The sequence below is a fragment of the Parasteatoda tepidariorum genome, chromosome 8 (genome assembly GCF_982258835.1).
Source record: "Parasteatoda tepidariorum strain Cologne lab strain chromosome 8, Ptep-v5.0, whole genome shotgun sequence".
In the NCBI taxonomy this organism is placed as follows: Eukaryota; Metazoa; Arthropoda; class Arachnida; order Araneae; family Theridiidae; genus Parasteatoda; species Parasteatoda tepidariorum.
In genome coordinates this window covers 95047974-95070987 of record NC_141762.1, presented here as the reverse complement: position 1 = coordinate 95070987, position 23014 = coordinate 95047974, and the positions used below count along the sequence as shown (strand labels likewise).

The window sequence follows — 23014 nt, the reverse complement described above, 5'->3', positions numbered from 1 at the left end:
ATTATAACTTATTATGTAAAAATCCGATTACTTACTTTTACTTATCCTCTACGTGCCTTGGGCACTTAAGGCCTCCAGCATATCCCTCCAACGCCTCCTGTCTTTAGCAATAGATCTTGCTTCCTCCCAGCCAGATATTCCACATTCTTTTAATTCGCCCAAAAACATGCGCTGGATGGTAAGTCTGGGTCTTCCTCTTGTTCTCTTACCATCAGGGGCCCATGTAAGCGCAACAGATGAAATTTTTTCTTTGGGCATTCTAAGGATATGTCCGAGCCAGCTCCATCTTCGTTTTTTAATTTCATCTTCGATTGTTTTTATTTTAGCTTTCTTTAATAGATTTTGATTTGATACTTTGTAAGGCCAGAAAATTTTAAAAATAAATCTTAAACATTTGTTTTGAAAGGTTTCTAATTTTTGTATTTCGATCTTAGTCTGTTTCCAGGTTTCTGCGCCATATAATAGTACTGCTCTAACAATAGCTTTGTAAACAACTAAACTGCTGTTTGTAGAAAATGCAACACCATGAAGGAATCATCAGAATCAAATGAAACTCGCAGCAAATGTCAATTATAGGATATTATGCAAATTAATAAAGTTTCAGAGCCATCGCGCGTGCGTGGCGCGCGCAGCGCCCTCTGAATTGATGCTGAAAGCGTATAAATAAAGTGCTGTAGCGGGACGTTGAAAATAGTCTATGATTATTTGTTAGTGGCAAACGTTTAGTGAGACCTGAGTATGCCTCCATGACGGAAGAATAAGAAATTCAAGCAACTTACGGAGTTTGAACGAGGGAGGATAATCGGCCTTAGAGAAGGAGGATTTTCCTATCGCGCAATAGCAGCTCGTATGCAGCGGAACAGTTCCACAGTGATGCGAGTTTGGAAGCAGTGGACCGACGAGCACCGAACAACTCGAAAAACAGGCACTGGACGACAGAAGGTGACGTCAGAGCGCGATGATCGACACCTGCTCCGCATGGCGGTGAATGATCGCACAGCTTCCTCCTGGCAGCTGGCAGCACATTGGTCTACTGCTACAGGTGTACAATTGTCGGCTTCGTCAATTCGTCGTCGTCTGCTGCGCCGTGGATTGCGTGCAAGGGTGCCATTATACAGGATTCCCCTCACGGCGGATCATCGACGGCTGCGTCGGCAGTGGGCTCTTGAGCACAGAGACTGGCGAGCTGATTGGCACCAAGTTGTCTTTTCAGATGAATCACGCTTCAATTTGTGGACCCATGATGGCCGTGTTCGTGTTAGACGTTATGCCGGTCAACGCTGCCTTCCTGAGTGTATTATTGAACGACATAGTGGTCGAACACCCGGAGTTATGGTCTGGGGTGCGATTTCGTATCATGGACGATCCAATTTGATACGAATTGAGGGTAATCTCAATAGCAACAGATACGTCCGTGAAGTGCTACAGCCCGAAGTCGTTCCTTTCCTTCAAGGCATCCCTGGAGCTATCTTTCAGCAGGATAATGCACGCCCACATGTTGCGCGGACTGTTAGAGACTTCTGTTCAGCACAACGCATGCAACTTCTTCCTTGGCCTGCTTATTCGCCGGATATGTCGCCTATTGAGCACGTGTGGGATATGGTTGGTCGGCGTCTCACTCGTGATCCGCGTCCTGCAGTTTCCAAAGACGAACTTTGGTTGCGCATACAAGCGATATGGAATTCTCTTCCTCAAGCAGATATTCAACATCTGTTTGACTCCATGCCACGTCGTATAGCAGCACTTATTGCAGCGCGTGGTGGCTGCACCAAATACTGATTTCGGACGCTTAATTTGTTTCTTTTGTTTTGAAAATTTCATCATTTATTTGTATCAGTACAAGTCGTTTCTGCATTAAATTTCATTTGATTCTGATGATTCTTTCATGGTGTTGCATTTTCTACAAACAGCAGTTTATTTTTGTCCTTATTTCAATATTTGACTCTCTCCAAAATTGTAAAAATCCGATAACTAGATAAAAAAGTTTTTAAGTTGTTTCGTTTTTCAGTTTGCGTAAAGTATGCTATCAGGCGATTGCCGTTAAGTTCGCCCCTGCTGCGAGCAGTATTAACCCCCTAACGCATTTGCCCGTGTCTAACACGGGCAAAAGTTATCAGCAAATTTGTACATGCCCGTGCCTCACACGGGCAATCTTGTATCTCGCGTCATTTTATTTCTAGTGCCCGTCTAAGATACATTCTAGTAAATATTGATAAGGCGAGATTATAATTAAATTCATTCATAGATGGCACCACTATGCAGCATTTTTCTTGTATAAACCAAGTGGTGAAATTTGGTGATTAACTGCTTATTATATTAATTTAATTAATTGATTATTAATTAATATATTGATTTAAAATGATTTTAATATTTCGAAATTTAAAATAAACCTGAATCAAATTGCTTAAACCTTGTTTGTATAGTAATTTTTTTAATGCATTTTTTCTCCAACCTTGCTTCAACCCCTTCACAACTGAACTCGCAAAAAATAACTTACACTATAACTATATATTTATTTTCTGTTAAAAAAACTCGATCAGTTAAAGGGTGCTTTTCACTGAACCACCGATATTTTGTAGCAGCATTTTAAAACGTAACTTAATTTCGAATGCATAAAGTTATTTTCCCATTGTTCATTTAACTATAGTCATATGAATGAAAAGTTGTTATAATACAATGAAGTATTTCTAATTTTTTTTATATATTTATAATTTATTACAGTCTGAGTAAGTAACATTTTTGGTATTACATTATTCAAACATTTCAATCCCATTGAGATAACGTTGCATTGACTACATGTTTTTTTAAATTTAATTTAATTAATTAATTAAAATTTTTTGTTGTTGTTGCCGGGATAGCTTGGATGGCAGGGCGCTGGACTCACTTTTGTGAGAACGGAAGAATCCACCCACCAGCTGGATTCTTCCGTTCTCACAAACTCCCCGTGCAGCAAATGGTGACAGGTGGACACGTTAAATTTGTCGAGTCACAAAGTCCTTCATACTCCCATCACAATACATACCTCTGGGAGCATTGATCCAGGAGATTCCTTGTCTTCTGCATTGGTTCAAAATTACAGGGCTACGGATTTGAACATTAGTAGTCATAAACCCAAAATTGGGTCGGCTGTTCAACGACAGTTATGAAATAAAATAAAGTTTGTCGGGTCACAAAGTATTTCATGCTTCCATAATAAATTATATCTCTGATGGTACTGAAATGGAGATTGATCGTTCTCTGATTCAGGTCAAAATTACTATTTGTGGATGAATAAATGGATGAATGAATGGGACCACCCAATAAACGGGTGTGATCTATGGGTGTGGCAGAATTCTTGGCTATAGATGGCGACACTGGAAAACAAGAACAATCTCACCCCTTGCCTTAATGGCCAACAACATTTTTTTTATGTTTGCTTGAATAGAAAGTGTTGAAGTGCTCACTTGATTTTTTTTCAATTGTAGGCATTTAATGACTGTGTCAACTGAGCAAAATCTCAACTTCAGATATTGTTACGGCTATCTGGGACTATGAACTGGATGACTCCAATTTTCAAATTTTTAAAAACCATTCCAGTAACAGAACCCTACATAATAATTTGCTAGAGTATGAGAAAAGTTCTAAAATTTATTCGCAGAGCACGTGGTGAAATATTTGTATTCAAGCGTTGCACTTGACAGACTTGCAAGTTTTAAAAAGCAAGCATGTCTAGTACTATAGTCCCTAACAAAATTAATAGACGCACTGTAGTTTCTGAATAATTACATGTTATACACGAGTTTATATGCAATAGTTTCATATTTAGACATACATGTAATAGGTTTTTATTCTGAAGATTTCTTATATACTTCCTGTGTGTAATTATTTTTAATGCATTGCATAACAATGTTAACCAATTGATTCACAAACGTAAACAAATGCAAACCGGTTTTAGTTGCGGAAACGAACATAAAATTGCTATATAGAACTACTCTACATGTAGAAAGTACTTAATATCAATTAGTTTAAATTTAGTTAGGGAAGTTGAAGACGTAACGTATCGTATTAAGTTAAAGAACCAGCACTTAATAAAGGGAATATCATTTTATCAAGCATTTTAACTTAATTTTATTTACAATTTTGTTCTCAATGTATTGTTTAATGTTTGTCTACAAGGATGGAAAATTTTGAATCTGCGGCTTACCACACTTGGCTGTGGGCGCCGCTGATTATGAAGCCAGACAGCGTCATTTCCTTCTTGCGACTCTTGAGAATGGGCGCCTACATTTTAGCACTCGAAACATGTCGACGTTTTCCGTTTTCAATATTTTCTTGACTCAAATGAAACTTTTATATTATCAAATTTATGTGAATGTTTGTTGTTTTTTTTTTTAAAATTATGAACGTTAAACAATGAAAAAATTAAAGCTATCGAAACAACAATTTAATTTTTTATAATACAAATATTTATTATTTTTATCGATTTAATAAAATTAACGTGCTATTTAAATTACAAATGGATTTTATTGTTTTCAGATTGAAGAATTTCCTAGCTGTTGGTCAGTACTAATTTTTTTAAAAAAAATATATCATAATTACATTATGTTTTGAATTCTATATTACAGTTTCTAATTTTTCTTTAATTTTTTAAATCAACAAGTGTGCTCAAAAAAAATATTTTTTTCTGAAAAGCCTGACGAAATTTCACTTTTATTAATATTAATCGATACATTAAAATCTTTTAATCTTTGTAAGTTTCATTGAGAAGTAAAAATGAGTTCCACAAAACGAAAGCTAGTTGTTAACATTTCTTATAGTTTTTAATAATTCCTTAGAAAGTAAGCAATAAAAAACTATGATAACTATTACATTTTAAGTAGTGATTGATGCAAAATTAGTAATTTATACAAAAACGGTACAAAAAAATTAGAAATGATTAAAAATTGTTCTCATAATTTATTTAGGACATAAATGAAAACTCTTATAATTGAATTTACCATTTACATTAAAATTCAAGTAACCCTCTACTGATATTTATTTTTATCATTTTATTGATAGCTGAAAGATTTTTCTCATTTTATAAGAATTCATGAATGCTTGTTTAAAAACTAGATGGCGTTGTCTGATCAGAATAATCTAAACCAGTGTTGCCAGATTGGGCTACAAGTAGCGGATTGGGCTACTTTTAAAAGTTCCCGCTACTGAAAATTGAATTTTCGCTACTTGCTACTTTTTGGGCTACTTATTATTTTTCGAACGCTACAAATCTTAAATATGCGCTACTTTTTTTCCTTACTGAAATATATATATATTTTTAAATTTTTTTCCTTCCCATTATAAAATGATTCTGAAAGTTTGCAGCTTCTTTACCATTTTTAAAAAGGACATTTTTGTTGCTGTTGAAAACGTTCTCGCTTCAGTTTTGGATTCTTATTGATATGTTTTACTGATGGAGTCTATGATCTTTCCATGTTTATGTTTCAAATCGTAGACTCGGGAAATCGCAAAGATATATATGGAAAAATGCACGGAGAGTATGATGGGGAAAATGTTTTTTAACTCCAACTATTATTAATCGTTTATCTTCTGGAGAAAAAAAATCACGTTACTCGCTTTGAAACTCAGAAAAATTAAATCCAAAGTCATTAAACCTGATGAATGAAAATAGTTGTTGTGAATGACAATGAGTTTCCAAAAAATATCGTACTGTTAAATGCTTTTTTGTGAATTCATTTCACTTTTGTAAATCACCATCTATTCACAGTTGCACGAAAAATAGGAAAATTTTTATATCTTTCTAGAGCTTAGATTTGCCCGTTGTAAATGATGAAATTATTTTTTTAAAAAATAAGCTATAATATGTATTGCTATGGTTACAGTTATTATTTTTCACCTCATTTTGCCAAATATGCAATAAATAAATGAAACAAATAAAAATGAAGTTTTGGATAGTTATCATATTAAAATAAAATTCGTATTACCAAACGCAAATGATAATCAGAATTGGCATCAGGGAGAACGACATGAAGAAATATTTCATAGAAGGCCAAGGCCCACCCAATGATGACGATGAAACGCAAAAGATGGATTTTGTTTTTAAAACAAAAATATATACTATGAAATTTCAAATTATAAATAAAATTATAACTATAACAAATATAACAAACTTATAATTATAACAAACAATTAACTATAACAATGAAATTATGAATAAAAATAACTAAGTTAATTGAAACATAGTGCACTTAGGGATCAGGAAAATTGAATAACCACAATTTTTTTAATTCGAAAATGTCAACATTTTAAACCTTTCGAAACATTTATAGTAATTGCAAAATAACTAGGAAAGATAATTACTTTAAATGATAAACACGGTAATGTATATGCTGTGTGTTATAAAAGGAGTTTAGAAAATTATTAAAGCTACTACAGTGAAACTAGCGTAAACTGATCAGAAGTGGAACTACAATTTGATGGTTTTATAAGAGAAGTCATCTTATAAAAATGATAATAAATTGTTTTTACCTGCTTTGCACTTGATTATCAAAATCTTAGATGGGTGATTAACTTATAGAGATGGTCAACTTAACATGCTTCACTGTGCAAGTAAAGTAAGCACAGCAACTAAGTGAGCTGCGAGAAAAGAAAATATTTACGAGCATTTAGTGCAAATCTATCTTTTTATCATTGTTTTTTTTTAAACTTTGCAACAGATGTTACGGCTACTATAAATGAAGAAAAAAATTAGTTAAAAATATTTGTTGCTTCGTAGACGCTTTAAAATACTGTTTCATACGAGGCCCAAATCAAAATATTCATTTGTTCACTAAATTACTATCAAAACTATTCTCAATCGAGTTTGAAACTATTATTGATGCTGTTACAAAGAAAAGCAAAGTCATATTTCTCATCTGCGAGCTGAATGTTTGTACTTTGCATTGTTTCGAACTTCAGAGCAGAAATGATCAAATAAATTATTTTGCTTATCAAAAAAAAGATTTTTTGCCCTTTATTTTTAAATACACACAGATGTAGGCCCATGAAGTTGAACTTTTCTGAATTTCTTGTTGGAGTTTGCCCTTATGAAAATTTAAGGTATATTTAAGGTTGATTTGAGGTATTTTTGAGGTATTAAGGTTGTTTTGAGGTATATTTAAGGTTGCAGAGAAAACAGCAATAAAAATTATACCTCGTAAAGGTTGTAATTAAGATGTACGAGATTGATTTATATATACTTCAGCTTGTTTTGAGGTTGTTTAAAATTCACTTCAAATCAACCAGACTGATAAGGAGATTTTTAAGGTATACCAGGTTTATTTTCTTACACTTGTAACAAAAGAGGTATTTTTGAGGTATAAAAATTTTTACCTTATTTCAACTAACGATAAAAAGGTATTTATTGAGGTATATGAAGTCATTTTATTTATACATAAGCTTATTTTGAGGTTGTTTTAAATTCACTTCAAATCATCCAGACTGATAAGATGATTTTTAAGATATACGAGGTTGTTTCTCTTACACTTGTAACAAAAGAGGTATCTATGAGGTATAAAAAAATCAACCTTATTTCAACTAACGAGAGTGAGGTAATTACGAAGCATAAAAAATATACCTTTTTTCTACAAACGATATTGAGGTATTTATGAGGTATAAAAAAATATACCTTATTTCAACTAAAGAGAGTGAGGTATTTATTGAGGTGTTGAAGTCATTTTATTTATACCTAAGCTTGTTTTAAGGTTGCTTAAAGTACACTTCATATTAACTAACTCACTTCCCAGAGTTCCATGCGAGCCGGCAAATGGCGTGTGTGTTGACAATCGAAAGTCTATTCGAAATTCGGTAAGTGTGCTTGACATTTATTAATTTAGTTTTATCACTTTTAATCAAATATGCTTCAATTTTGAAACTTAAATTTTATTATTTTTGTTTTAACGACGTGTCCTGATCTTAAATAATTTAAGTTGGAGGATATTCTTGGAGGCTATCGTTGTAGGCTTAGCAATAAGAGAGAATAACCGAAATATTTCTCGTCACTGTTTTGGGTAACATTACTGGTGAATCGTTACAGCAGGTTATGCACAGTATATTTTATTGTTTGTAATTCAGTCAAATAGAACTATTCTTTTTATTTTGCTTAAATGTATATGTTTTAACGTAGCAGTATGCACGCTGATTAATTGAGAAAAATGTTCACAATTTCTCTTATAAATAAATCATTGAAAATTGAAAGACTTTTAAAATAGCAATTTTGCTTTGAAATTCTACTATAGCTGTATGCTTATCGTTTGGATATTTGTTGCGAAGCAAAGTTCATATATATATATATATATATATATATATATATATATATATATATATATATATATATATATATATATATATATATATATATATATTTACAGAGCTTATCCACAGTTCCCTGATATTACTGAGATGGCCTTGGCTGTAAATAGCACATGCGCTGCGGCGAAGAAGAAGAGACAAGCAAGCTACTGCTCAGCCTTCCCCTAGGATATAGTTCTGAATTTATACCTGAAAGAAAAAGTAATCTCCCTAATAAACTACAGAATTTATGTAATTGTTGATAACAATAGTTTGCTAGATATTTGATAATTGAAAACTAGTAACTGTACTAGCTCACTTCTTCACTTGATCACAAAATTGCTATTTTCACTACATGTTATTTTCTCGCATTTTACCCACGTTAATTATTTACTAAGCAGATTATTATTACTTAGTAGAATATTGGGCAGAATGAAATTAAATCCGATTTCAAGTTTATATGACAATTTGTTTCAAGGTTATGAGCTTTTTCATGCAGCTGTTTATGGTTCACTACTTCAAAAATGTGCGAATTTCAGAAATCTTAAATATTTTAGAAATAAGTCAGTATAGTATGCAATTTTAATCCTGAATTGAATAAAATCAATTGCAAATAAAAACATTTATTGTTAAAAGTAATATGCATTATTTTGAGTTTCATCCTATGGGATGTGTATTTATATTTAAACAAGTGTTTGTAACAATTAACTATTAGTTTTATTCTGCTCGGTATTATAAGTTAAATAGGAGATATTATACTCAACTTATTTTAAAAGTATTATTTCAAATCATTCTCTCTTAGACATTTTCCTCACATAAAATTACTCACAACTTTAAAATAAATGCTCCTTATCAGCTTGTAATTTGTTCTATTCGATTGAGGGTAAAAAAAGAATAAAAATTGGTACATAACTTTAAAATTTTAATTTATTAAACGATTGTATATTCTTGATTACATTGATTAAAAATTATTAAAATAACTATTTTTTAAGAAACTCTGATGTGATTGACAATAACATAAGTCCTTTTCAGAATCAGCGTCAAAAATTTAAAAAAAAGCTGCTAGTTTTATGAAGTCTGACAAAAAGTTGAAAAATATAGACTAGGTTTATTGAGTTTAAAGATTTTTAAAAAGGAAAGGGAAGGAAATCTAATTATTAAACTTACAAGTACCATAATGTTACAGATGTATAGAAAAATAAAAAGTGTTAAAATTGCATAATAAGATTGGAATTATACAGGGTGTTTATAAAGTCCCGGACCCATTTTGATGTTTAATAACTCATAAAATAATAAAGATAGATTAAAATTAATAACATTAATGGTTAGATAGACTCAAAAAGTTTCATGACCCTTGTCAATGAACTTCCACGTGTGCCCCCTTCGTCGCTCGGAGAATATCATGTCGATAGTCAATTTCACGAGAGGTAGCTTTCTTTTTTACAGAAAAGACAATCTCATCAGTCGTATACTTAGACATGTTGGAAAACTTCGTATTTCCACAACTAGAAGAGCTTCAGCCACATGTCTTTTTGCAACAAGATGGTGCACCACCTCATTGGGGTATCATCGTTCGTAGTTCTTTGAATGACCATTTTACAGGAAGATGGATTGGGCGAGGAGGTCCAATTCCTTGGCCACCCAGATCACCTGATATAACGCCGCTGGACTTTTTTCTTTGGGGATTTATAAAGGACAATGTTTACAGGAGGATCATGTCGAACATTGATGGCCTCAAAGCCAGAATTACAACCGCAATAGCCTCTGTGGATGCCGACATGCTTGCCGCTATTGACTATCGACTTGATATTCTCCGTGCGACGAAGGGGACACACGTGGAAGTTCATTGACAAGGTTCATGAAAGTTTTTGAGTCTATCTAACCATTTATGTTATTAATTTTAATCTATCTTTATTATTTTATGAGTTATTAAACATCAAAATGGGTCCGAGACTTTATAAACACCCTGTATATTTGAATTTCTGTAAATGTTGTTAATGGTAATACTGTCTTCAGTGTATTTTATTTTGTGGCTGTGATACATGTCATGCTCTTTAGCTACGAGGATTGAATAGAAATGGCAGAAGATATTTATCTGAAAAGGAAAATTAATTTCATCCAGTTAATTTAAATGATAAAAAAAATACTTTCTAATATTTTAGGACCTGCCACTATTATCGTAAATATGACTTTTTTACTAATTTATATTTTTTTTCCTTTTAGGTTCCAATAATTACAAGTTTCAACATGTAGACGGAAACAGTATTTAAAATAATTTTGTTGGTTTGTAAAAAAAGTGAAATTTTAGTTTTAAATAAAAGTACTTTGAATTTCAGCTGACTAATAATTTAAATTTGTAGTTTTATAGCTTTAAAAATTCCAGCACCTTAGACAACTATCTTCTAAAAATACGAGTATGAGTTCCCATAAATAATTTTTACTGACTGTAGAATTTGGATAAGTGTTATTTTAAGATGATTTAAATCAATCTATTAAAATTATAGAAGAATTATGCATTTGAAACTTTCTTTTATAGCTTAACAAAAGAAGCAATTACTGCCGAAGGTTTAATATTAAAAATTTCAGGTTGATAAATGATCTCTACTAGTGAAAAAAATGTAATGTACATTATTCTTCATATAATATATATAATATCTTTATATATATATTATATTTTTTATATAGTGAGTCTAAAAATTAATAAACTAGGTGGTCCGTATAACACCTCACCTTCGTAAGTGCTAAAAAAAACATCTTTGGTTGATAAATTAATGCTTCTAAAAATACAAAAATATATACTTGAGGTTACGAAATAATAACTTAAGGTAGAACATGGAACACATGGCGCTAATTAAAAATAACCTTTCCAATTGTTGAAAATACACTTCAGGTTGATTTATAACAACCAGAAGTGTAAAATGGCCCACCTTAGGTTGAAAAATATATACCTCTACAAGCATAAAATTATATACCTGAGGTTGAAGAATAATTACCTGAGGTAGAACAAAATACATTTGAGGTTGATTTATAACAACCAGAAGTGTAAAACGACACACCACAGGTTGATAAATATATACCTCTACAAGCATAAAATTATATACCTGAGGTTGAAAAATAATTACCTGAAGTCGAACAAAATACACATGTGGTTGATTTATAATAACCTGAAGTGTAAAATGACACACCTTAGGTTGCTGAATAAATACTTCCACAAGTGTAAAAAAATATACTTCAGGCTGAAACATATATACCTCTGGAGGTATATTTAAGGTATATTTGAGGTTGATTTTGAGGTATTTATTTGCACCCTTTTCAATATATATATATATATATTTGGGCTACAAAATGTTCGAATCCGCTACTTTTGGAGCTCCCATTCGCTACTTTTTAATCTTAAGTTCTGGCAACACTGATCTAAACCGTAGGTTCCCAAAAGGCGTTTCGAGAGCTAGGACTTTTTTTTTCAAACCGAAAATAATGATATTTATTTCCAAGGAATAATCTATATTTTATTTAACATTTTGGTTGTTTGCGAGAAATTATTTATGTAAAATACTAAAAAACAGAAGCACCAAGATTTAAAAAAAAATCCATAAGTATTTCTCATTGAACTTTTCAATTTAAAATAAAACAACTAACCACTAACCATAGTGGTTCCATCATTTAGTATTCCATACCCTCAAAAATTAAAATTTTTCTCATTTGATTTAATATCCTATTGTCTTATAGAATAAATACAAAAGTAAATAGAAAAAATATTGATTTTCTACACTTTAGTTTATATAATTTTACTCATTTAATGCATTTTTTTTGTATATCAATTAACAGATCGTAAGTATTCAAACATTTTTGTCTTTCTTTTATTTATTATTCTTCCTAATAGTATTATATAATTAGGTTCATTTTGAAACAGTTTAATAGTTCAAGTTGTCAAAACAAACGCTAACAGTACATTTTTGATCAATTTAACTCATGTTAATCCAATAAGTTCGTGTCGATTATGTACGATTTTGGTTTACTGACACACATTTAAAAAGCGTAAGTATCAATGGTATCAACAAAAGATTCCATGTAGCTTTCAAAATAGAGATTCGGTAATGTTGGGCAAACATCACTGTCCCCTAGCAACAATACAACCTTAGCAACAATGTTCCCTAGCTCAATATAGGTTCAATATGAACATGCACCGAGGGACCAATATTTTTTTAATATTGGCCTTATAAAGTACTAATAACGGTTTTTATAGGGCCAATATGGGATTTTATAATAATGAATATAAAATATCGATTGAAACTGATAATTCTATTTAGGGCCAATATCGGAAAATAACGGCTTTTTTGAACCCTTACTGAGCCAAGATTCGTGAATATTTGCCCAATGAGAGCCCGAGTTATTTTTGCTAGGGTTGATTTTACTTGCTCTAACCTATCATAGGAAATCTACGATGATTAATTAATAACAATATGTTATAAACGTCAGATGAAACTAAAAAATCTCTGTAACTATTAAAAAGTATTTATATAACCCCATAGAAAAATATTTGTGCTGTAAAGCGCAATCCGATGGTAGGAGTTTGGTGGAGTTTTAACGAGATAGTGACAAAACCGACGTGCTTCTTAATGTATGTATCACACATTTGGCACTCATCGGTTGAAAAAAATTTGTATAAGGATCATATATACAACCAGTCTGTTTTATTTCTATAAACAAATAGCTAATTTACTTAAATAAGGTTGTTTTTGTGTAAAAGGTGAAAAATAGTAAAGGCAATGTTAAATATATGCTTAGCAGCATTGCTATCTGTTTTATTTTTTCTGGAAACAGATAGCTAACTAGCCTAAATAAGATTGCTTAAGTGCAAAAGGCGAAGAATAGTTCAAGTAATGTCAAATGTATGCATTTTAGCTTTCAAAGATAACCTATAATCTGGTAAAAAATAATTAAATTACATCATTTACACATTTCGCAGTTAAACAACTATTATAAATGTTTTGATTACTGCTTTACGAAATGCCTTATTAATTTTGAAACATAGAATTTTCTGTGGGAAATAATTTTCTCGGAGAAAAAAAATGTTGCTTTCGTTGGTATACAAATGAATAACTTTTACTAACAAACGCTTCTTAACTTTTGGAACTGACGAATTATATTAGAATCTTAAGTTTGGATATTTTCTATATGTTGGTGTTACTGTGATTGACAGAAATTGGTGGTTGTGGACTTCCACGGGTGAATGTTTACAATCATATAATCGCTTTCGTAAATGTCTGAGTCGCCAATAGCCCATTGTGCAGCTCTAGTGCGACGCAAATTAAGAACCAACCAACCATTCGTGAATGTCTGAAACTTATACTATGTCTAGTTAAGTGCCACTGCCAGGTATACATTTTCCTGGTATGCCCTACATCAATGTTGTTTTTTGAAGGTTCAGTTCCACTGCCCTGTGCACATTTGCCCGGTATACCTTACACTGATGTTTGTTTTTTTTAAAGTTGAGTGCCACTGCCTGGTATTCATTTTACCGGTACTCTGAGCACTGATGTTTCTCCTAACCTATCCTCAGCAGATATTAAAATATCGAATAAATATAATAATATCAACAAATAAATTAACATCAAATCGGATATAACAAATATTTCGGACATTCACAAAAGCGACTAAGTCATTGTTGACATTCACCGGTGAAAGTCGACATTCGCTTGATTTCGGTCACTCATGACAGAATTGGTTAATACTTTGATAAAATTTGCAAAAAAAATATTTTAGAAGTAAATTTCTAACTTGCAACATTAATCTTAATTAACAACAAAATTAACAAGAAAATTAAACAATTTCATTTTTCTTGAAGTTCAAAATTTCTGTTTTCGGAGGTAGATACAAAATTATATTCTGTAGAATGAATTTGTAAATTTTCACTTGTTTTTGAATTGTTATACAAATGAGTATTTCGAAATTTTAAAATTTTGGCTTTCTTTAAACAGCCGGTAAGTTTTAATAACTAAACTTTTAGTGTTTTAGTGTAGATTTTAGATTTACCAAAAGTTTGATTAATAAAATAGCTACATTATCAGTATTTAGTATATCATTTCCAGTTCGAATTAGAAATTGTATAGTTACACTTTCGACACATAGGGATTGGATGTGTTAAATTTAAAGTGGAAGCAAAAATAAGTCCGTTAAATTAGTTGTACCCAAACTTAAGCTACCACTTTTTATTTTTTACTATCCTTATTCTGTACGAATACATTTATGACTCGCCCGTCCCGAAATGGTTAAGTACATGGTCATGGTCACTCCTGTGTTGCCATTAGCAGTCCAGTGTATGCAGGCCAACGTTGTGTATGATCGAGCCTGAGTAACAGCAACACGAGGAAGTGGAAAATGTCACTGGCACAAGTAGCAAGTCAACTGTTCAATGTGGGCCAGCCATCGAAGTAGGCTTGTTCAAATTGAAATGGGAGTTTCTGTCACGGTAGGCTTCTTCGCATAATGTCCGGGTCACCAATGTGAGGAGAATCATATCGACAATGTCAATATTCATCTATGAAAAGATATCCCAACATTAAATCGAGCTAACATATCTCATATACTAGTGAATTGGAATTGTATTTTTGAAGTGGTAGAAACACTACAGTAAACTATGCTATGACTTCTCATTTGCCTTGATATCTATTAAAAACTTCATAAAAAAGATAATAATACCTCTCTTTTCTGTATCTTAAGACTTTAAACATTTAATGTTTCTTAGTGGTGTTTATTTCATAGAGAGAGCATCATCTATGTTTAACTTTTTCGTTTACTATCTGTAACTTATCTAAAATTCCACTTAGAATTTGAATGTGTCATAGGAGTTTAACATACGCGCAAATATTATTTAAATTCAAACACTTTTGAAAAATGTTGCACACAACTTTCATAGTTTAATTATTTTTGGATTTATAATTTGATGAAGAAAAAAACGATATTCTATGATGTCTTGCGCGCATGATGCAAGTCATAAAAATGATGTTAATGACTTGAAATAATTTTAACTGGTAGTTAATTATGTTCCTAGGGAATTTTTAATATAATTTTTTTAAAATTAATTTGAATAATTATTTTTTGATTTGGAAAATTGTAATTTAATTTAATAATTTTTTTTAATTACTTTAATTAATTTTTCTAAATTTTTAATTAATTTTTTAAAATTCTTAATATTTTTTTTAAATTTTTTAATAATTTTTTCATTTGGAAAAACGATATACTATGATGTCATGACGTAAGTCTTAAAAATGATGTTAATGATTTAAAATAAGTTTTTATAAGTAGTTAATTATATTCTTATTAAAATCATGTTAGCTCAAAAACTTGAAAAATAAAAAGTATTTTTTTATATTAAAAATGGAAATGTTTGGATTTTTATATAAAAAAAGATTTATTTTGAAAAAAAAACTATTTTCCGATATTCAAGTGCTTAAACAAATTTAAACAACATTTGATACTATAATAAATTATCAAGTTTTAACATTATAGGTTAATTAGAAGTCAAGTAATTTTGAGCGCCAGATGAAAAAAAAAATGCGAACTAAGAATAACACATTATTTAAAGATAAAACTTTTGACAAAATACTCGAGTTTTCAGGTTGTTCCAATTTAAATAATTATCAAATTTCCTTTGTCAAATTAGCTTTCCAACTTGCATCGAATTCATATGAGGAACAAAGGAGGAGAATAATTTGTCGATTTTTCACAAAATGTTTATAGGTTTGCATTCTATAGCAATTTGAAGATTACTGAGTTTTAACAAACCAATAATTTAAAATTTTTTATCTCCCCGAGAGTTATTACACAGTGAAGGAGGATCATGTCATGCAAAAACAATTCTTCTCCAGGCGCTTTCGCCGTTCCGAATCAGCTTTTATAAACACAAACTGTTCTTTTCTTTTAATCTTCATAGGCATGTGTTTCACTTAATTTTAAGTTTTTTTTAAATTTGATTTGACTACAATGTGTAACTGAAATATCCTTTTTTATTTCTTGCTGAATGCCTGTTTTAGTCTTGAACTTTTAATTTATATGCTGATATATTTCCTTCAGAGGAAAGCTATCTTGTTTTGATTTAATCATATACGTATGTCTTTTATAAATCAAAATTTGCTATTATTTAAACAGGCAGTAAGTACTACAATTTTAATTTTTTAATTGGTTTATGAATAGTTATGGTAATATTAAGTAATCTAGCATTAAGATACCATCCAACTAAATCAAATTTAAAGATAATATCTAACTGAAATCGGTGACTATTTGAACAACGATAAATCCACCATCTTTGGCTTTGACTAGATTCGAATTCGACTCGATCTTTTGGCAATACTATTTCCACAAAAGCTAGAAAAAAAGAAAAAAAAGCCGCTTCTCCTAAACAATATATATATATATATATATATATATATATATATATATATATATATATATATATATATATATATATATATATATATATATATATATATGTAGTGCTCCTCCTCTATTTTCCTCGTTAACTCTTTAGCCGTGGCTTTTCATTCATCATTATATTGCATTTCGTAGAATTTGCAGTCATATTTTAATAATTTTAATATCCTTTATATAAGGATGACAACATAATGCATTTTCTATGCTTTTATTGAGATTAAGAATAAGGAATCTATTTACAAATTATATATACACGGAGCAGAGCTCCTGGATAGATGCTTACAGTTTCATTTCTAAAAGATAAGTGTACACTTTTTTACGTGTTACATATAATTTCCTTCATGTCATGTGACCCAAATAATCCAGACCATTTTTTATATCTTCTTTGTTAGGACCGGCGTTCTGTAATATCTGCAGACCAGATGGAGATGAATTAATATCTCAACATAGTCTTGATTTTCATGGGAATTTGGCTTCTTACTGTGCGGGGTGGATTCATTTTATAAATAAAGATTTCATCGCTATTCAACGGGACTAAATGTATACGCGAAGAGCCAAGTTAAGTATGTGAAAGAGAAATTTAATGTTCTCAGAGACCAGATAAGCTTATCTGCAGATAGATATAATTCTGTTTGAGTTTAGTCTCAAAAGATCCTTTTAATTTTATTAAGCTAGTATTTTAGATACTACATAATGATACTGGATACTGGAAAGATCCAGATTAGATACTGGAAATGCTAATGTAATATTTTAGAACGACATAATCGTTTCATAATTTTATATATATATATATATATATATATATATATATATATATATATATATATATATATATATATATATATATATATACATATATTTAGTCAGGAAAGTGTTGGAAAATTTGAACCACTTTGTGTTAATTTTATTTTTTGCGTATTTTACAGTATTTCGAGAATTTTTATAGTAGATATTTTGCTGAGAATTATAAAATTCGTTTATCCGAAAATAATTCAATGCAAAAAAATTTTTTTTTAATTATTATATTTTGTATTTTACAACATTTTATTTAATGATAACTGAAAAATTTTTGAATTATAAGGTGTACACATTTTTACATCATTTTTAAAGAGTGCAGTTTTGTAAGGCAAAATGCAAAATTCGAAAGAAACCGTGCGTATAGTTACTGAGAAATATTTCCTCAAAATTACTTGTAGTTTTTTGCTAAGAAAGTAAAGAAAAAAAATTAAATGCACTAAATTTAAAAAATAATTAAGTACAAGTTGAAGTATGTACTTTTTATTTTTACAAAGAAAAAAAGTAACAGCATTTTTATGTGTGTTCCGGGCAAATACCCCTTTGCTTTGAAAAAAAAAACTGTGTAAGGATTATTGAGTAAAGGTCTACCGGGTTATTATCCTTATTAATCCGATTGTTATGATTACTATCCGCCATTTACATGCAATAATCCCGTCTTTCAGTAAATGTGATGAAGAAGCAGATTAATCCCATTGTCCTGTATTTCTAACAAAGGTGATTTTCTTTAAAGTTACAGCACACAGCCCGATATCGCATACATTGCGTTATTTCCTAAAATAAATCATTAAATAATCAATGATCAAATAATCAATGATCAAATAATTAAAAATGATCAATCAAATAAATTTGTCTATTAAATTTCAATAATACAAATAAGTATTTTTTTTTCAATTACAATTTATGTTATTTATTAAAACCAGAACGTAAGTATATCGCTTTCTTAATCAGAATCATTATTAGTAACTGCTAAGGGGTTAACAAAGGGCTACTTTGTTATATTCACGGGAAATTTAACTGAAATTTCTTTTCGTTGCTTGGTGATAAAATTTTTTGATTTGTCAATGGTAAATTTTATCCGTAGTTGTTTAACAACAGTTATACACTCTCTAGCCAAAAATTATCCGGACATTCGGTTGTCATGGTGACGGAAGTATAATGGTGTGGGGGTGTTTCTCGTGGTTTGGTTTGTGTCCGTTAGCTCCTGTGGTTGGAAACATGAACTCTGAGGTGTGTGTGGACAATGCTCCCAACTCCATGGCAATATTTCCGAAGGCCCATTTCTCTTAAAACAGGATAACTGCTCCATTCACACACTGATGCGGACGTGCTTTGACGAAATGGGTGTTCAAAAACTGGACTGGCCTTCTCAGAACCCCGATCTAAATCCAATAGAACACCTTTTGGGATGAATTAGAGGGCAGATCAAAATAGCCAGCCAAATCGACCCTCCTCACTGTAAGCACTCACTTCAGATGTGATGGAAGTCAATTCCTATGGGCACCTATCAAAAACTGGTGGAAAGTCTTCCCAGACTTTGTGCTGGCTGTCATCGATGCAACATCATATTAATATGTGCCTCAGAACGCTCTAAGTCCATACCACTGGGTTGTCCGGATACTTTTGGCCGGATAGTGTATCTATAAGGAAATTTCCCTCGAACATCGTGCAGTATTCTCTTGTAAAATAATAAGTATATACATTGCATGTATGCCACTAATATGATAATAATACGTTACCTTCTAAGCATGAATAAAATCCCTTTAACCAAGAGGACAATGTCCGTGGCAAACGTATTTCAAGCTCATAATTTTTATGAAATTTTTTTTTTTTGATTATCTCATATTAGATTTGGTATAAAATCTGCAGAAAGCAAAGATCGATAAGTAAAAATTTGGTGCAGGTCGTGTTGCAGTGCTTGATGGATTGTCGTTGTCTTGGCAAAATCACTGTGGAAATTTGGTGGCGTAAGACATGTTCGACATTGTTCAGTTCTTGTTAAATCGAATCTTTATACCTGAACTCAGACAGTAATTTGGGGTCTCATTTAATGACATAGGCATAAAACGTTCCAAAAAAATCTCCTCCCACCATCTTTTAAAATTGAGTCGTAGATGACGACGTCACTCCCGCCTTTTTGTGACAAACTTTCTGATCTGTTCAAGTGTGCTAACGGTTTTCTAGCCACCTTATGTGTCTAACATGGTCTCATCACACTTCTTTCCGGTTACAGCACTTGAAAATTCTTTGTCCCACAGTTCGGGACAGTTGGACATATTCAAGAAGCTTATACTAAGGCTTTGAAGGACATTACGTAAAAGGTATACTGTGTACTGGGAACAGGGTGGTTTCAGACTTTTCAAGCTAGAAGACGAACTTATCAGTTGTTACATTTTTTTAAAATTTGCAACAGAACATTCACTCAAGAAAGAAACCTAGCAACAGCCAGTAGTGTTGCATTTACATCCTTGCCCTTGGTTAGCAAGCTTAGAAGCTACTAAAGGTTCATTCTTTTTCTTTAATAGAAAACTTAATATGTTATCAGAATTTTTACATTTAACTTTATTTTCTTTGTGTAATCACCTATAATAATTTATTAATTTCTGCAATTGTTTTTAATAACGTCACTCAATATACTATAATTGAAAACCCTCGATGCCTGGACATTTCGCTGATTATAATGTATTGACGTGCACAGGTTTGCGCCAATCAATGCTCTAAAGAACATTCTGGTTAGCCGTGCTTTAGTTACCTGGAAATTTCGTTTAAAACAATGTATCATCAAGATGCTTGCACCAAAGCTTAAAGGAAATTCTGGAAAAGATTTGTTGTAACGCCTTCTATCAATACCTCCTAGAAGAGAGTAGGCTTCAGCACGGTTACCATAAACAAGAAATTTGATCCTTTAGTAGTTCAACAATAATGCCATATTTCGTATTTTCTTCCACTGCGCAGCTTAGTAGCCCGAACATAGTGACCACTTTCTTATTTTACTCCACTGCGCAGTTTACGTTTGTTACGTCGGACTACTAAATTGATCAGTGCTGAGGACTAAGAGTTGCTGTTTCGATGCCTTGAAATCTTGCTGAAAGCGATGTGTTGATGCTGAAAGGACGTAATAAGAAACTTTTAAGTGTATTGAACACTGTTCTGACCCGATAAATAAATGTTTTTTAATTGGCACAGTAATATTACTTCTTTGACAAACTCTCTAAAAGAATAAACTCAGGAAGGTTTGCAGACTTATAATGTTTTTTTTGGGGGGCTTAAAACTATTTAAGAACTTTTACGTTACGCAGTATCTCCGTCCATGTGTTGTATAAGCTCTCATAATCAGGGCTAGCAAGAAACTAAGACATTTAATATTTTGGAAACATGAAAAAAGCAATAGGATAAAACAATAGCAGTTCCTTATAATTTTTTTTTATTTTGTTTCAGCTGAATAAAAATGGGGTAAGTTTAGAATTTTGCTTATTTCACACCAGATTGATCTTAAATGTAGCATTTTTGATAGCACATTTGTCTGGAAAAAAGTTCTCTACTCGCAAATTAATTAACCACTTTGTTTTCAACTGGTTTTTGGAATAGTATGCTGCATTCTTAGGAAATTTATTACTTGAAATTTTAAAGATAAATAAATTCAAGAATTCGAAGAACTGTTATATCATTTTATAGTTAATATTTGAACAAAAGGGAAAGGAAAAATGAATCATTTTACATTCTATATTTTGGCTATATTTGCTAGAATATGAGTATTCGTCAGTGGATAGAACTTTTCTTTTTGCACATCTGGACCATTTTCAAGCTATACCTGCTATAATATGAGCATTCGTCAGTGGATAGAACATTTGTTTTGCACATCCGGACCACTTACGAACTATATTTGCTATAATATAAGTATTCGTCAGTGGATAGAACTTTTTTTTGCACATCCGGACCATTTTCGAGCTATATTTGCTATAATATGAGTATTCGTCAGTGGATAGAACTTTTCTTTTTGTACATTTGGACCATTTTCAAGCTATACCTGTTATAATATGAGCATTCGTCAGTGGATAGAACATTTGTTTTGTACATCCGGACCACTTACGAACTATATTTGCTATAATATAAGTACTCGTCAGCGGATAGAACTTTTTTTTGCACATCCGGACCATTTTCGAGCTATATTTGCTATAATATGAGTATTCGTCAGTGGATGGAACTTTTTTTTGTACATACGGACCATTTTCGAGCTATATTTGCTATATGAGTATTCGTCAGCGGATAGAACTTTTTTTTGCACATCCGGACCATTTTCGAGCTATATTTGCTATAATATGAGTATTCGTCAGTGGATGGAACTTTTTTTTGTACATACGGACCATTTTCGAGCTATATTTGCTATATGAGTATTCGTCAGTGGATGGAACTTTTTTTTGTACATACGGACCATTTTCGAGCTATATTTGCTATAATATGAGTATTCGTCAGTGGATAGAACTTTTCTTTTGTACATACGGACCATTTTCGAGCTATATTTGCTATAATATGAGTATTCGTCAGTGGATAGAACTTTTTTTTTGTACATACGGACCATTTTCGAGCTATATTTGCTATAATATGAGTATTCGTCAGTGGATAGAACTTTTCTTTTGTACATACGGACCATTTTCGAGCTATATTTGATATTATTTGATTTTTACTCCCTGATTTCTTTTCGTGGTTTAAAATTGCACAGGTAAAAAAAATTATGTGAAACACTCTGCATAATGCTCAGCATTTTTCTTGTCTTAATTTTTTTTGGAAACATATGAGAACTTCGTAGTACATTTTTTTAGGATTTAGAATAGAATTTCTGTGTTCTTTTAGATTTTGCGTGTCGCAAAAACATGATTTATTAATGATATGTTGCTTAAAATTTTTTTTCTTTTAGGCTGGAAAAGAAAGAAGAAAATCTAAATTGAATGGCTGATTTTCTTGTTCCATAGTAAAAATAATAAAAAATAATAACAAACGCTCCTTTGTCTTTATTCAAAGTCCTTTTTAACATATGAAAAGGAAATTTATTAGCACACCCTAAATAGGAAGTTTATAAGAAATCTCCTGAATACAAACCCATTACATGTATGTTTAAATATAAAAGTATTGCCTATAAACTCGTGCACTTCATGTAATTATTAAAACATTACAGTGCGTCTAATATTTTGATCTAATTATTATAATATACTAATATAATGCTTCATGTAATAAATATTATATATTTATATAATATATCGTCTGATTTATTCAATCGTCGAATTTATATTTTATGTAGTTAAATTTAACCAATTGATACACTAACGTAAGCAAGTGAAAACTGGCAAACCGCGTAAAAAAAATAAATCTATATAGTATCACCTGATAATTAAGATTATACATAGAATTAAGATTATACATAGTGAATCTAATAATTTGGCCAGGGACTGTAGGTATGAGGTTCTATATGTACGTTCCTATAAGG

General features: G+C 31.2%; 1 long non-coding RNA gene across 1 annotated transcript; it reads left to right on the top strand.

The window, feature by feature from the left end:
• The first annotated feature begins 17594 nt into the window (after positions 1-17594).
• Positions 17595-22529, top strand: LOC107451104 (uncharacterized). Its single transcript, XR_006225553.3, has 2 exons — positions 17595-20985; positions 22448-22529. It is a non-coding gene; the product is annotated as an uncharacterized LOC107451104 (long non-coding RNA).
• The last annotated feature ends 485 nt before the right edge of the window (positions 22530-23014 follow it).